This window comes from Amia ocellicauda, chromosome 11, assembly GCF_036373705.1.
Source record: "Amia ocellicauda isolate fAmiCal2 chromosome 11, fAmiCal2.hap1, whole genome shotgun sequence".
Lineage (NCBI taxonomy): Eukaryota > Metazoa > Chordata > Actinopteri > Amiiformes > Amiidae > Amia > Amia ocellicauda.
Window position 1 is genome coordinate 29,648,315 of NC_089860.1, and position 13,216 is coordinate 29,661,530.

At 39.7% G+C, this 13,216-nt stretch overlaps 1 long non-coding RNA gene across 1 annotated transcript in view; it reads left to right on the top strand.

The window, feature by feature from the left end:
- LOC136762804 (uncharacterized) overlaps nucleotides 1-12,968 on the top strand; it is a 121,761-nt gene extending 108,793 nt beyond the window's left edge. Inside the window, exons 2-3 of the long non-coding RNA XR_010820905.1 lie at nucleotides 8,838-8,962; nucleotides 12,523-12,968. This is a non-coding gene — a long non-coding RNA (uncharacterized LOC136762804). The remainder of the gene's footprint in view (nucleotides 1-8,837; nucleotides 8,963-12,522) is intronic.
- The last annotated feature ends 248 nt before the right edge of the window (nucleotides 12,969-13,216 follow it).

The window sequence follows — 13,216 nt, forward strand, 5'->3', positions numbered from 1 at the left end:
AAAAAAAACAAAACAATGGATTGTAACGTGTGACTCTTTTGTTTATTTGCTTTTGTTTTTTTCATCCATGAGTACCAGCCCCCCTAACCTCTCCGGCCCCCAACCATTTTCATATTGGCATCTTCATAAATTCGGCAGCTCTACTGAGGTCAGATGGAATCTCTTTTGATTCCTTATAAAGCTGGTCTATAATAAGCAGCACGTCTGGCATGGTTTCGGCTGTCTATTAACATTACCAACAATAGACCGGATCAGGCTTGTCAAGCAGTATAATGTGCTTTTCAGAGATTTTGTCTCACTTCCTGTCAGAAAAATAGCGACAGGGCAGATGACAGCGGTTGTGGGCCAGCCACGACTCCAGCAGGGTAAAGGGTTGAGGTTAAGAAAGAGCACCTAGGTGAATGAATTGTCCTTAGTGTTTTCAAGGACAAGGAAATTCAGTGCAATATGGACATGCTAACCAGGAGCCTTTCTTTGTCCTGGTTTACAATGCCATCATCTAGTTGCCATTGCCCTTATCCTTTACCCATTGAAATCTGTTGGCATTGTCCAATTGGCCTGATACAACGCTCCAAGACACACCTATTGTGGGCAGCAGTGTGTATTAATTAGGCCTACGCAGAGCAGATCTGTCACATAAATAAATGACTAAAAATGCTTTGGTCTACATTGTCTTCTGTACACAATGCACTCTAACTTCTTGTGTTACAGGTGTCTTCTTGTTCACCTGCATCTGCATTTCTTGATAGAGAATTCACTGAGTGAGCACTGAGTGATTCACTGACCCTTGAGAAAAGGCCTACTACATCTTGTTTTACCAAACTGGACTCTCTCACTTCCTTTTGTGTCTTTGGCTGTATCCAAAAACTGCATAAAAAGATTAGACTCCAGGATCATCTATTGTATGTTTCTCCCCCCCTTCTCTCTCCAAATTCTGTGAAATTAATTTGGAGATCTTGCATAAAACATTCCCTTCAAGCATTCTTAAATATTTCAATGTGAGGCCTCTGATCTAATATTGTTTTACCTGCCAGCACTGACAGCTCTACCAACAGGAACTATTTTTTAGCATTCTCCACCCGCAGTACATTAATCTAAAATCACATAAATATTTATCACGCACTTTGAAAGGAAAGAAAAGGATACTCTATAACTACCTTTCTTCTTTCCCGGCTTTAAAATCCGTTAATACCCCCTACCTCGACTTCGATTCCACCGACCCCCCGACCACACTTGTTTATGGACACAGCAGCAGGAGCGCACACACTCGGCGTAATGACAGTCTGTCAGACGTTCCCGCCGCTCAAACACAGGAGTCAGAAGCAATCAGTGGGCTCTCCTATGATTTATTTGACTCTGAATTTATTTAAATAGCCTCAAAGTCCATCCTGTACGCACCGATAATACAGCTGTCAGAAGCATTGACTGAGAGACGTCAAAATGTGATCTTATTCACCCCCTTTTGATGGGCTCTTTCATATAGTATATAAACAGTCCATTAAGAGCTGGAGAATTAGACATGTCTGAGGTTGATCAGATTGGTCTTGTGCACTCGAGTAAAGGAAAACAATCGATAATATGAGTAATAGAGTTGTTTTTTAACAAGAAATCTTTTTTATTGTAATTTTTTTACCCCTGTATACAAATCCATTGTTTGTTCTTTTTATTAAGGGACTTACATTCACAATGCACAGAATCAGATGTTAATAATACTGCAATTATATAATAATTACACATGGTGGAAAAGTCCAGTCCTCACTGTGGCATAGCAAGTGATCTGATGGGGTAACATTTAGTATAGGAAATGCCCATGGTTATGTACTGACTTTTTCCCCCTGTCTCTGGATTTCCCATTATCATATTTCTCCTTCTGCATTTAATAAAAAATAAATAAATAGCTAAACAAATAAAGCTCCCGGTTTGTAGGGCATCAAAGGAATTATGCAAAACAAGATTATTTAACCTTAAAAAAAGCATGCTGATTTAAGGGGGGGTGTATAAATAAAATAATGAAATCAGTTTAACAAAGCCCATTTTCCACAATAAGGCCTTGGGAGCATTTTCAAATCCTCCATAATTATCTATCCCTCTGCAAATGTGTGAGAAACTCTGACCTTCTGAGTGAATGACTTGGCCGGCTACTAATAGAATTTTGAAAGGATCTCAGGCACCATTCAGAGGAAGTCTTCCCAGGTTTTTTATGAGGAATTAAAAAAACACATCTGCAGTGTGTTTTTATTGCTGGGTCAGGATGTTTTAAAATTGACAGATGCTCATGGTGAACTCCTCATTTTAATATGGGGCATAAAAGTCATGCCAATAAGAAGATAAATCCTTAACAAAGCAATCGACAACCTCTTTTTTGTTTTATTTCATTCACACCAGATGACTTTTATTCCTCTGCAGGTGGAGCTGCATCGTGCATTCAGATCCAATATCACTTTCCACATGATTAAAAACTTTGTGCCAGCTGACGGCTGGAGCCTGTGTGCTCTGCCCAGTTTAGATGTTTTGTCAAATGCTTTTTATGACCTGTGATGATCTCCCCTAGCATCTCACAGACCATTATTACTTTTCTGCCTAGTTTCACAGCAGTGCAGTAAATGGGTATGGCATAGCAGCAAAGCAAGGCTAGCCAAGTGATTTAGTTATTTATTTATTTTAATTATAGTCCATGTGTTTTTTAGTGTACACAGTGTATTGCTTTTTCCACATGGGTGTCTTTCCAAATTCCCATGCTGCAGATTTATAATTTTAAGTCAGTATTTGTTATAACATTTTACACGTGGGACCCCCCACGTTTTTTTTTTTTTTTCTGCATCTCAGTGTTTTCATTTCCCTCCTTGGTACCCTCCTTTAGTAGTTTGTGTAGACGGCATAACAATTAAACCAGCAGAGACTGAGAGAATATACCACAGTGATGCCAAGTATCTGCTGATACATGGGAACCAGACAGAACAGGAGGATTGTTATAATTTATGTTTTTCAATTGACTGAGAAGAGCGTTTTGCACAGTACAAATACGGCAAACAAAAACCTAATGGAAATTGCTGCCAGGGGGGCTGAGCCTCATCTCCCTGCTGCCCGAGCACACGCCAGTCTGGCCAGGCAAGTGGAGCTTGGGCTGGGACTTCAGCGCTTTACTCAGACCTTGAGAAAAGCACTTCAGTAGCCCCCTGCTGAGAGCGTGCAGCACAATTTAGATAGTAAATTGAAAGTATTGAAATTACCCAGCGGAATCGCACAGGATGGAGCAGTGGGGAGAGCACTAACATGTCACAAACGAGATGTACTTTCTGAACCTGGAAAAACAGATTACGACTGTGTGTGTAACAAGGAGAGCAGAAGGGGTCATTTGCGTGTTTGTTTTCTTAGTTCCCCCAAGATGATATTATTAATTTGCAGATGCTTCTATCCCGGTTAAAAACACAATTGCATTACATGTGATAAACTCCAAGTTGCATAGTGCAATTCTAAGTAGAATGGTTATACAAACGTCAGGATACTACCCACACCGAATGCATTAAGTTCCAGAGAGATTAAGAAAATGCAACGCAATGTAAACGTTTGTGGGTAGCAGCTTGAATGATTACTTAATATGTTTATTTACAACACTATACACAGCATTCTGTAAATGTTTTGAGTCTAATTGTTGTAAGAAAAACTAGACGTTTGATTTCCCAGCAAGAAATAAACAAGCAAAATACCTGAATACCTGAATGTAGGGCACTGTTTGTTTTTTAAATTCTCTAATCACCTCCTTTTTGGAAGAATCTACCTTAAGGCCATCAAAAAATCAAAGAAGTGGTGTAAATTATAAATTATGGAGATTATTATTATTCTTATTACTTTAATATAATTTAAAAAAAATGAAAATGTTAATTGCAGTAAATGGAAAAAGGTTTTCCAATTTTTTTTCATATTTGGCTAGAGAGGGGTTTGATTGATTGACAAGAAAGCTGTTTTGACTGTGTTCGCACTGCTCACTGGGGTCTGGAAGTGGCCATTACTTACCAGAAGTTTGAAACATGATATTACAGCCTTCCAATAATCTCATCTTTCCAATTCTGCTTTTTTTTTTACCCTTTCGCTTGTATTCCAATCAATAATCTCTGAGTGCTGGCAGAGAGCCATGCAGAGTTTGCACCTTAAGTGTTGGGAGTCCATCATGTGGTGGGTATGCCAGCCGGAGTGGAAAAATAAAATTGTGCAATTAATTTGTATTGTTGTTATTATTATTATTATTATTATTATTATTGTTATTATTATTATTAATAATAATAATAATAATAAAAATAATAATATAGCATTGAATCTGATATAATCAGCAACATTAAGTGTGGGTTGTAGTCTTGACTGAAAAAGAAGAAACATCGTTACATATAACATGCTTATATCGTTAGAAAAAACTAAAAGATGAATGATTAAAGAAGGAAAACTAATGATATTATTTGATATGCCTATGTGTGTCATTCTCATGTGAGCCACTCTGAGATGCAACAGCAGACAAAGATTGCGTCTTATATTGCAGGTCAAAGGTATAGTTACTAATGATGTGCAGCTTCTCAAAGAAATGGTTGCAATAGACTCGTGGTGTAGGAGTCTAATCCCGCAGATGTATGAATACAAAGGCAGTCATCTCTGATTTACATAGAAACAGGATCTTACCCGTTGCTTTGCACAATTAAAGCAACTACGATATACACTCACCTAAAGGATAATTAGGAACACCATACTAATACTGTGTTTGACCCCCTTTCGCCTTCAGAACTGCCTTAATTCTACGTGGCATTGATTCAACAAGGTGCTGAAAGCATTCTTTAGAAATGTTGACCCATATTGATAGGATAGCATCTTGCAGTTGATGGAGATTTGTGGGATGCACATCCAGGGCACGAAGCTCCCGTTCCACCACATCCCAAAGATGCTCTATTGGGTTGAGATCTGGTGACTGTGGGGGCCAGTTTAGTACAGTGAACTCATTGTCATGTTCAAGAAACCAATTTGAAATGATTCGACCTTTGTGACATGGTGCATTATCCTGCTGGAAGTAGCCATCAGAGGATGGGTACATGGTGGTCATAAAGGGATGGACATGGTAAGAAACAATGCTCAGGTAGGCCGTGGCATTTAAACGATGCTCAATTGGCACTAAGGGGCCTAAAGTGTGCCAAGAAAACATCCCCCACACCATTACACCACCACCACCAGCCTGCACAGTGGTAACAAGGCATGATGGATCCATGTTCTCATTCTGTTTACGCCAAATTCTGACTCTACCATCTGAATGTCTCAACAGAAATCGAGACTCATCAGACCAGGCAACATTTTTCCAGTCTTCAACTGTCCGATTTTGGTGAGCTTGTGCAAATTGTAGCCTCTTTTTCCTATTTGTAGTGGAGATGAGTGGTACCCGGTGGGGTCTTCTGCTGTTGTAGCCCATCCGCCTCAAGGTTGTACGTGTTGTGGCTTCACAAATGCTTTGCTGCATACCTCGGTTGTAACGAGTGGTTATTTCAGTCAAAGTTGCTCTTCTATCAGCTTGAATCAGTCGGCCCATTCTCCTCTGACCTCTAGCATCAACAAGGCATTTTCGCCCACAGGACTGCCGCATACTGGATGTTTTTCCCTTTTCACACCATTCTTTGTAAACCCTAGAAATGGTTGTGCGTGAAAATCCCAGTAACTGAGCAGATTGTGAAATACTCAGACCGGCCCGTCTGGCACCAACAACCATGCCACGCTCAAAATTGCTTAAATCACCTTTCTTTCCCATTCAGACATTCAGTTTGGAGTTCAGGAGACCACACCCCTAAATGCATTGAAGCAACTGCCATGTGATTGGTTGGTTAGATAATTGCATTAATGAGAAATTGAACAGGTGTTCCTAATAATCCTTTAGGTGAGTGTGTGTATATATATATATATATACACAAACTATGATTTTTAATGTGTGTAGACAGCAGATCAATAGTAATAAAACAGTGTGTATTCTTGTAGCATGACGTTCCTCCCACAATATTTTATCTAATAACACGTTATTGTTTTCTCTCCTCTTAAGCTGGTTGTAATAAGCCTTGCCTTTCAATAGGTACCGAAGCGTAAAAACAATCAGCGTGGAGCTCAGAGATTTTTTCCTCAGGCGTTTTTTCAACACAGTTATTAATTACAAGAAATTAAGACAAGAATTCTACATTTCTAATAAAAGTTGGTGGTGGATGTGTGCTTAAACGTGGGCATGGGCTCAGCAGGGACAGACAAATGATACCAGAGAGAGCTGGTGAAGGCCACCTTGAAACCTGCCTGGGATCCCCAGTTCCCTGTGCTCCACCTCTATGCAGTGTCAGGTCGCAACTTTGCAGCACCAGTCAAGTGGCCAAACTCCAGTTGTTCAATTCTGTGCCTTCTCTGGGAAAGGGAAAGCAATTTACTGTCGCATAAATCTAAACGGGAAATCTGCTGAGACCCACGTAATGGAGGAATGAGAAACATAAGCAAAGCTCTGACAGCGAAGACAGAAAGAGGCTGCTGAGATTAAATTCTGCTGGGAGTTTTTGTCAAGGAAATTGGTTCATATCATCTCTGCTCTGGACCCGAGTTTTATTAGAAAAATAATAATAATAGTGGGAACTTATTAAGGATATTTAAAGAAAGATTAATCCATGCATGATGTTGGTCAATAACAGCCTATATTGCTTTTTTTTTTTCTTCACATCTCTGATATGCAATCAGCCAAGGTGCCGTGTCCTCCTTGTGACAGGTGAATGTGCTTTCTCATCCTATTACAAGCCGATTAAATGTATGTGTGAAAAAAAGGCATAAAAACCTTGTCGAGAATTTACTATGACAACACAGGCCATTTAAACGCGAGAAATGGGGATGTATTTATTTTCCTTTCCCCAGAGTAATCTGTGCAGTCAAATAAAATTCAGTGAAATAACATTTTCATAACATAACTGATATTTAATCACTGTAAGATAATTAATACTGTACCCTACATCTTATCTGAACTGAACAAGATTTAATGAGAAGTTTAATCAGCTCTTAAATCACACCCATATTGAATACATACATCCCCTTCATCTGAGTACTGATTAAATGTTAAAAATACAACTACAAAATACTATTTGTTTGTAAAAGTTTGACAGATTCATAGCTGATAGTTATTGCATATCTATGGCTGATAAATTCTCCATATCTATGTATTCACATTACAGTTACAGTGAGTAAAGTATTCTTTCCTTAAAACACATACAATATTCTTGCTGTTGCTCTTCATGTATGTTTTCCAAACCCACCTTTAAAAAATAACCGAAACAATCACTTCTGAAACACTTTCAATGTCCTGTTATGCTTCAAGTTGTATGTAACCTAGCAACGCTGACTTATATTTACCCAATTGAGTAATTGAGACACTGCTATATTGTCAAATAATGTGTGATTCAGATTCCAGTGGAAAGAAGACACTTTGCGTATTATAGACCAAATCTCTAAAGAGATATTGTTTTACATGGTGCATGTGGAAATATAAATTCGGCAATTCTGGCCAAGGCCTGAAACAAAAGCGTTTTTCAGGCCACATGTCTACAAGATCTTCTTTTCTCCTTGGGGGTGTCTGTTACTCTTCCCATATCGTCAAGTTACAGGTCAAACGATTTGTTATAATTTTCGCAACAGAGGAGTCAGTAAGGAGCCAAACGGGGAGAGAGACGGGTTTTCCGGGCCTTTGGTTTTTCGCCTTAGGCCGTACTGAACTACAACAATTCCATATTAATTTAAATGGGAAAAGTAGACGGCTTCTTTCTTTTTTTACCTGTGGCAGATCTCTCTCTCTCTCTCTCTCTCTCTCTCTCTCTCTCTATCACTGTGCCTCTGCACAAACCCTGACAGCTCTGCTTTCATTATCCCAGGCAGCTTGTTATAACATGCAAAGTGCGTGGACTCCAGTGCTATAATGAGGGAAGGCAACCACATCTTTCCTTCAATGGGCTAGCCTGTATAATTCAACTGCGTTGTGTGTGGGGTGAGGGAGGGTGGCATCGAAGGGATCGTTCTTCTCCATGTATTATTTCCTTGTTCTTGATAGTTTTTCCGGTGGCATGCTCCAATTAAACGCTGTCCTGATACATACACAAAGCCATACGTTTTGGCCTTTTATTAAAAGGAACGTATTTAAACTGATGCAGCACACACACACACTCATAGACATACACGTGTCACCTGAAAGCCAACAATTTTCCAAGCATGCATAATCACAGTATCAGCACTTATCAGCATTAATAAAGCTCTGTCAGGAATGAGGGGTTTTACAATAATGAGAGCCCTTGCACAAGGCATGAGGATGCCACTCTGGGGAGTTCATGATATTTCAGTGCACAGAGCTCTTGGGGTCAAGCTCAACCTATCTATCTATTGCGACAACATTTTAAAATAATGAGAAAAATTATATGGATGGAGGTTGTTAAAAAAACTGAAATATAATCACTGTTTGACTCGTGTTCTCCATGAGTAAGAAAGTACCACATCTTTGGACTGTTTCACAGACACTTGCCCATAGGACAGCCACCTGCTATATTCCCTCCAACAACCCACTAAGATCTTCCAGAGTTTTTTCATTTTAGTCTCTTTAGTGTTTTATTTTTTCCCTTCTCCTCATGATGTAAAGGGGAATGTAGCCGAGAGTACAGGGTCGGAGGGTGTGACACAGAGAGGGTCTTACACAGTGCTCTGTGGTTATTCATAGTGCATCAGCCCCTGCGGGTCACAGTGCTCACAGACAGTGATAAAACAGGCCCTGCCATGGCACATTTACAGCAATCTCACTTTGTTTGTTTCAGGGAGGGAAGATGCAACGGGCTGTGCGACACGTTTGTATTCCCAGGAAGGGATTTCTGTGCGCATTTGCCACAGCTGCAAAGTTGGAAGCTATTCCTCAACTTGTGAAAGCAAGAAAAAACATCAAGTAAGATATAACTCAAATCAAAAACACAATCTGATTGTTCCTCATTCACTTTATTATTATTATTATTATTATTATTATTATTATTATTATTATTATTATTATTATTATTATTTATTAAATTATTATTTTAATCAAGCATTTACAAAAAATGTTGCAGGAATCCTAGCAACCACAGTAAGTTTTGTATTTCTGTTAATAAAAAAAATCTCGTTTCACAAGTATAATGGTCTGACTGCAGGGATAAAATCCTGAGTTTCAATGCTGCAACAAAGACTTTAAAGAACCACATTCATGAAGTGGTAGACTGTTGTGTAATATGCATTATTATTAAAGTGGCTGATGACTTTGTCTCCTACAATACACATTAATATTAGAACTGTAAAGTTGTTACAGAATGGATTATCAGAAAATGTAGAATGCAATTTAAAGCACTAAGTTGCATGCCAGTGCTGAGTCAGAATGCATTTCACTCTCTTTTCAATCCATGTGCAGCATATTCATATATATATATATATATATATATATATATATATATATATATATATATATATATATATATACACACTCAAATAGGGTAACGAAAAAATGAAAATTGAAATGGTATTAAAAATAGAAGGTAAAGGTTTTTTCCGCAGGTAGTCTCTGGAAATTTCTTCTGTTTGAGTCATTGTCAGTGCACCCTCTGTAAGCCTCACTCATGAGGGAAAACAAAAAGGCTAAAACCCAGTGAAGGTCACCTGCAGAGATACAGTACCTGACATTAAACTGAAGTTTTTTCATTTCACAGCTGGTGTCCCTCTCTTCTGAATTGCAAACCAGCCAGAACATTTAGGAATGGCTTTTTGTGTGGTTGATAAAAAAAAGGCTTGGATGTATAATTTGAGAAAGAAACTTGACGATATTCAGTCGAGCACACTGGGAATTTTTAGCTGAAGGCCAGGATTTGTGTCATCTGCTTCACAGTTCAGGTTTTGGAAAGAAAGATATTTTAGTTTAACGTTAAACATGAATACAATGTCAACTCGACTGGAATGATTTTGTTATTGCCTTAAATGACGTATTTTTGGAGCAACAGATTGGTTTGTGGGGAGGTGACCAAGCTGGACTGTCTCAATTAGACCGGGAAGAGGATTCGTGTCTCAGTCCTGTGCACTGGCCCCCTGTGTACTGCCACCACCGCTGTATGGATCCAACCTGCTTCCTGTTTCCTGTGGCCACTGACTTTCACTCACCTGGCACTTCGCCTTAGCAAGCATAGTACAACAAACCCTATCCACTATCACATCAGCCCTGCTCCAGCACCTGCACTGTGCGATTTTAATTCAAGTGCATCATATACACTCACCTAAAGGATAATTAGGAACACCATACTAATACTGTGTTTGACCCCCTTTCGCCTTCAGAACTGCCTTAATTCTATGTGGCATTGATTCAACAAGGTGCTGAAAGCATTCTTTAGAAATGTTGGCCCATATTGATAGGATAGCATCTTGCAGTTGATGGAGATTTGTGGGATGCACATCCAGGGCACGAAGCTCCCGTTCCACCACATCCCAAAGATGCTCTATTGGGTTGAGATCTGGTGACTGTGGGGGCCAGTTTAGTACAGTGAACTCATTGTCATGTTCAAGAAACCAATTTGAAATGATTCGACCTTTGTGACATGGTGCATTATCCTGCTGGAAGTAGCCATCAGAGGATGGGTACATGGTGGTCATAAAGGGATGGACATGGTCAGAAACAATGCTCAGGTAGGCCGTGGCATTTCAACGATGCCCAATTGGCACTAAAGGGCCTAAAGTGTGCCAAGAAAACATCCCCCACACCATTACACCACCACCACCAGCCTGCACAGTGGTAACAAGGCATGATGGATCCATGTTCTCATTCTGTTTACGCCAAATTCTGACTCTACCATCTGAATGTCTCAACAGAAATCGAGACTCAATCAGACCAGGCAACATTTTTCCTGTCTTCAACTGTCCAATTTTGGTGAGCTTGTGCAAATTGTAGCCTCTTTTTCCTATTTGTAGTGGAGATGAGTGGTACCCGGTGGGGTCTTCTGCTGTTGTAGCCCATCCGCCTCAAGGTTGTACGTGTTGTGGCTTCACAAATGCTTTGCTGCATACCTCGGTTGTAACGAGTGGTTATTTCAGTCAAAGTTGCTCTTCTATCAGCTTGAATCAGTCGGCCCATTCTCCTCTGACCTCTAGCATCAACAAGGCATTTTCTCCCACAGGACTGCCGCATACTGGATGTTTTTCCCTTTTCACACCATTCTTTGTAAACCCTAGAAATGGTTGTGCGTGAAAATCCCAGTAACTGAGCAGATTGTGAAATACTCAGACCGGCCCGTCTGGCACCAACAACCATGCCACGCTCAAAATTGCTTAAATCACCTTTCTTTCCCATTCAGACATTCAGTTTGGAGTTCAGGAGATTGTCTTGACCAGGACCACACCCCTAAATGCATTGAAGCAACTGCCATGTGATTGGTTGGTTAGATAATTGCATTAATGAGAAATTGAACAGGTGTTCCTAATAATCCTTTAGGTGAGTTTATATTGACAGCTAGTCCCAAATCAGGCTGTTTATCCTGAAAACATCTTGATTGTTCTCTTCACGTCAGTATATCATCTACAAATGTATCGGTGGGCTATTTTCATGGCGTAACTTGGGAAGTTGTTTCCATTACAAAGTGTACATTATTGATGTATAAATTAACAACAGTTAATTGACGCCCCCATCCCAAACACACACAAAAACATGCACGCACAGACACAAACACACACACACAAACCTTTAAGTGATACAAAACATTATATATTCTTTACAGCCGTTCACTGTGGACTGCCTCTGCAGAATGCACATTAGGAAGGTGGAATTCTTCAGCAATCAGAGAGCTGTCACACGGCTGCATCTTGGGGTAGCAAGGTACTGTAGTTTGATCAAGCTGTCTGCTGCGGAAAATCACTCCGGAGGCTTGGCTCTAATTGAAATTTGCTACCTTTGTGTCATAGGAAAATCTATTTCATGCCAACACACTCATTTTGGTATCCATGCATATCACGGTGGTCTGATTATAAATTGTCTTTTCAAAATCCATTTATTGGACAATTTTTCTCTGGCGCTGAATGAGAAAACCGTGGACAAGTGCATGCATCCCTCTTGTTTGTTTTAATGTTTCATGTCATTCGTTGGATTATATCCTGTCATTTTTAATTCTCCCGATTCATAGATTCTGCCAAAGCTGAAATGCCTATGTGTCTGTGTGTGCGTGTGCGTGCATGCATGCATGAGTGGGAGTGGGTGTGGGTGTGGCTGTACGCGTGTGTGTGTAGGTCTTGGATGGGAGGGGTGTTCTGTGATGCCAGGAAAACTTTTTTTTTTTTACATAGTCCATCTATTCTTTTTAACATTGACCCTCACCTACCGCTGTCTTGACCACACTGCACCAAGATACCTTCAGACACTCATCTCTCCATACATCCCCTCCAGACCACTGCGTTCCTCCAGTGCCAGAAGACTAACTCTGCCTCCTCTCCACTCTCCTCCTCCAGAGCCGCTCCTTCTCATCCCTGGCCCCTAAATGGTGGAACGACCTGCCCACCGAAGTCAAAACCGCAGAGTCCTTGACCTCCTTCCGGCGCTTACTCAAGACGCATCTTTTCAGACAGTACTTGTAATATTAGTCCTTTTATCCCCGCTCGATAGCACGTCACAGTTTTATTATGCTACTTGTGTTTTCGATTTGTTTTCCTCCTTGCTCCCTTTCCCATAGCCCTTGACTGTGACCCTACATCTTGACAGAACTTAGCTTTCACCGTCCAGGATGTAGGACCTCACTTACTGTACTTGTGTAAATTGTAAATTGGAATTTGTAAAATGTATTTTGAATTGCTGTTTTAGCTAAATTGAATTTGTAATGATTAATGCCTTGTACTTCACTGTATTTCTGCACTTTGTTTGCACTGATGTTGTAAGTCGCCCTGGATAAGGGTGTCTGCCAAGAAATAAAAATAATAATAAATAAATAAATAAATATTATTATTATTATTATTATTATTATTATTATTATTATTATTATTATTAACATCTCATAATCCCCAAAACAGCTACTTTTTATGTTTGGGTAATAAAAGTTGAAATAAAACATTGTACGTGCAATATTTCTTTAAGCTCATAATCAAAACACTGTGAACCTATTGCTGTGAATACCTTAAATACACAGTAGGAAAGAAAATAAATGTGTAA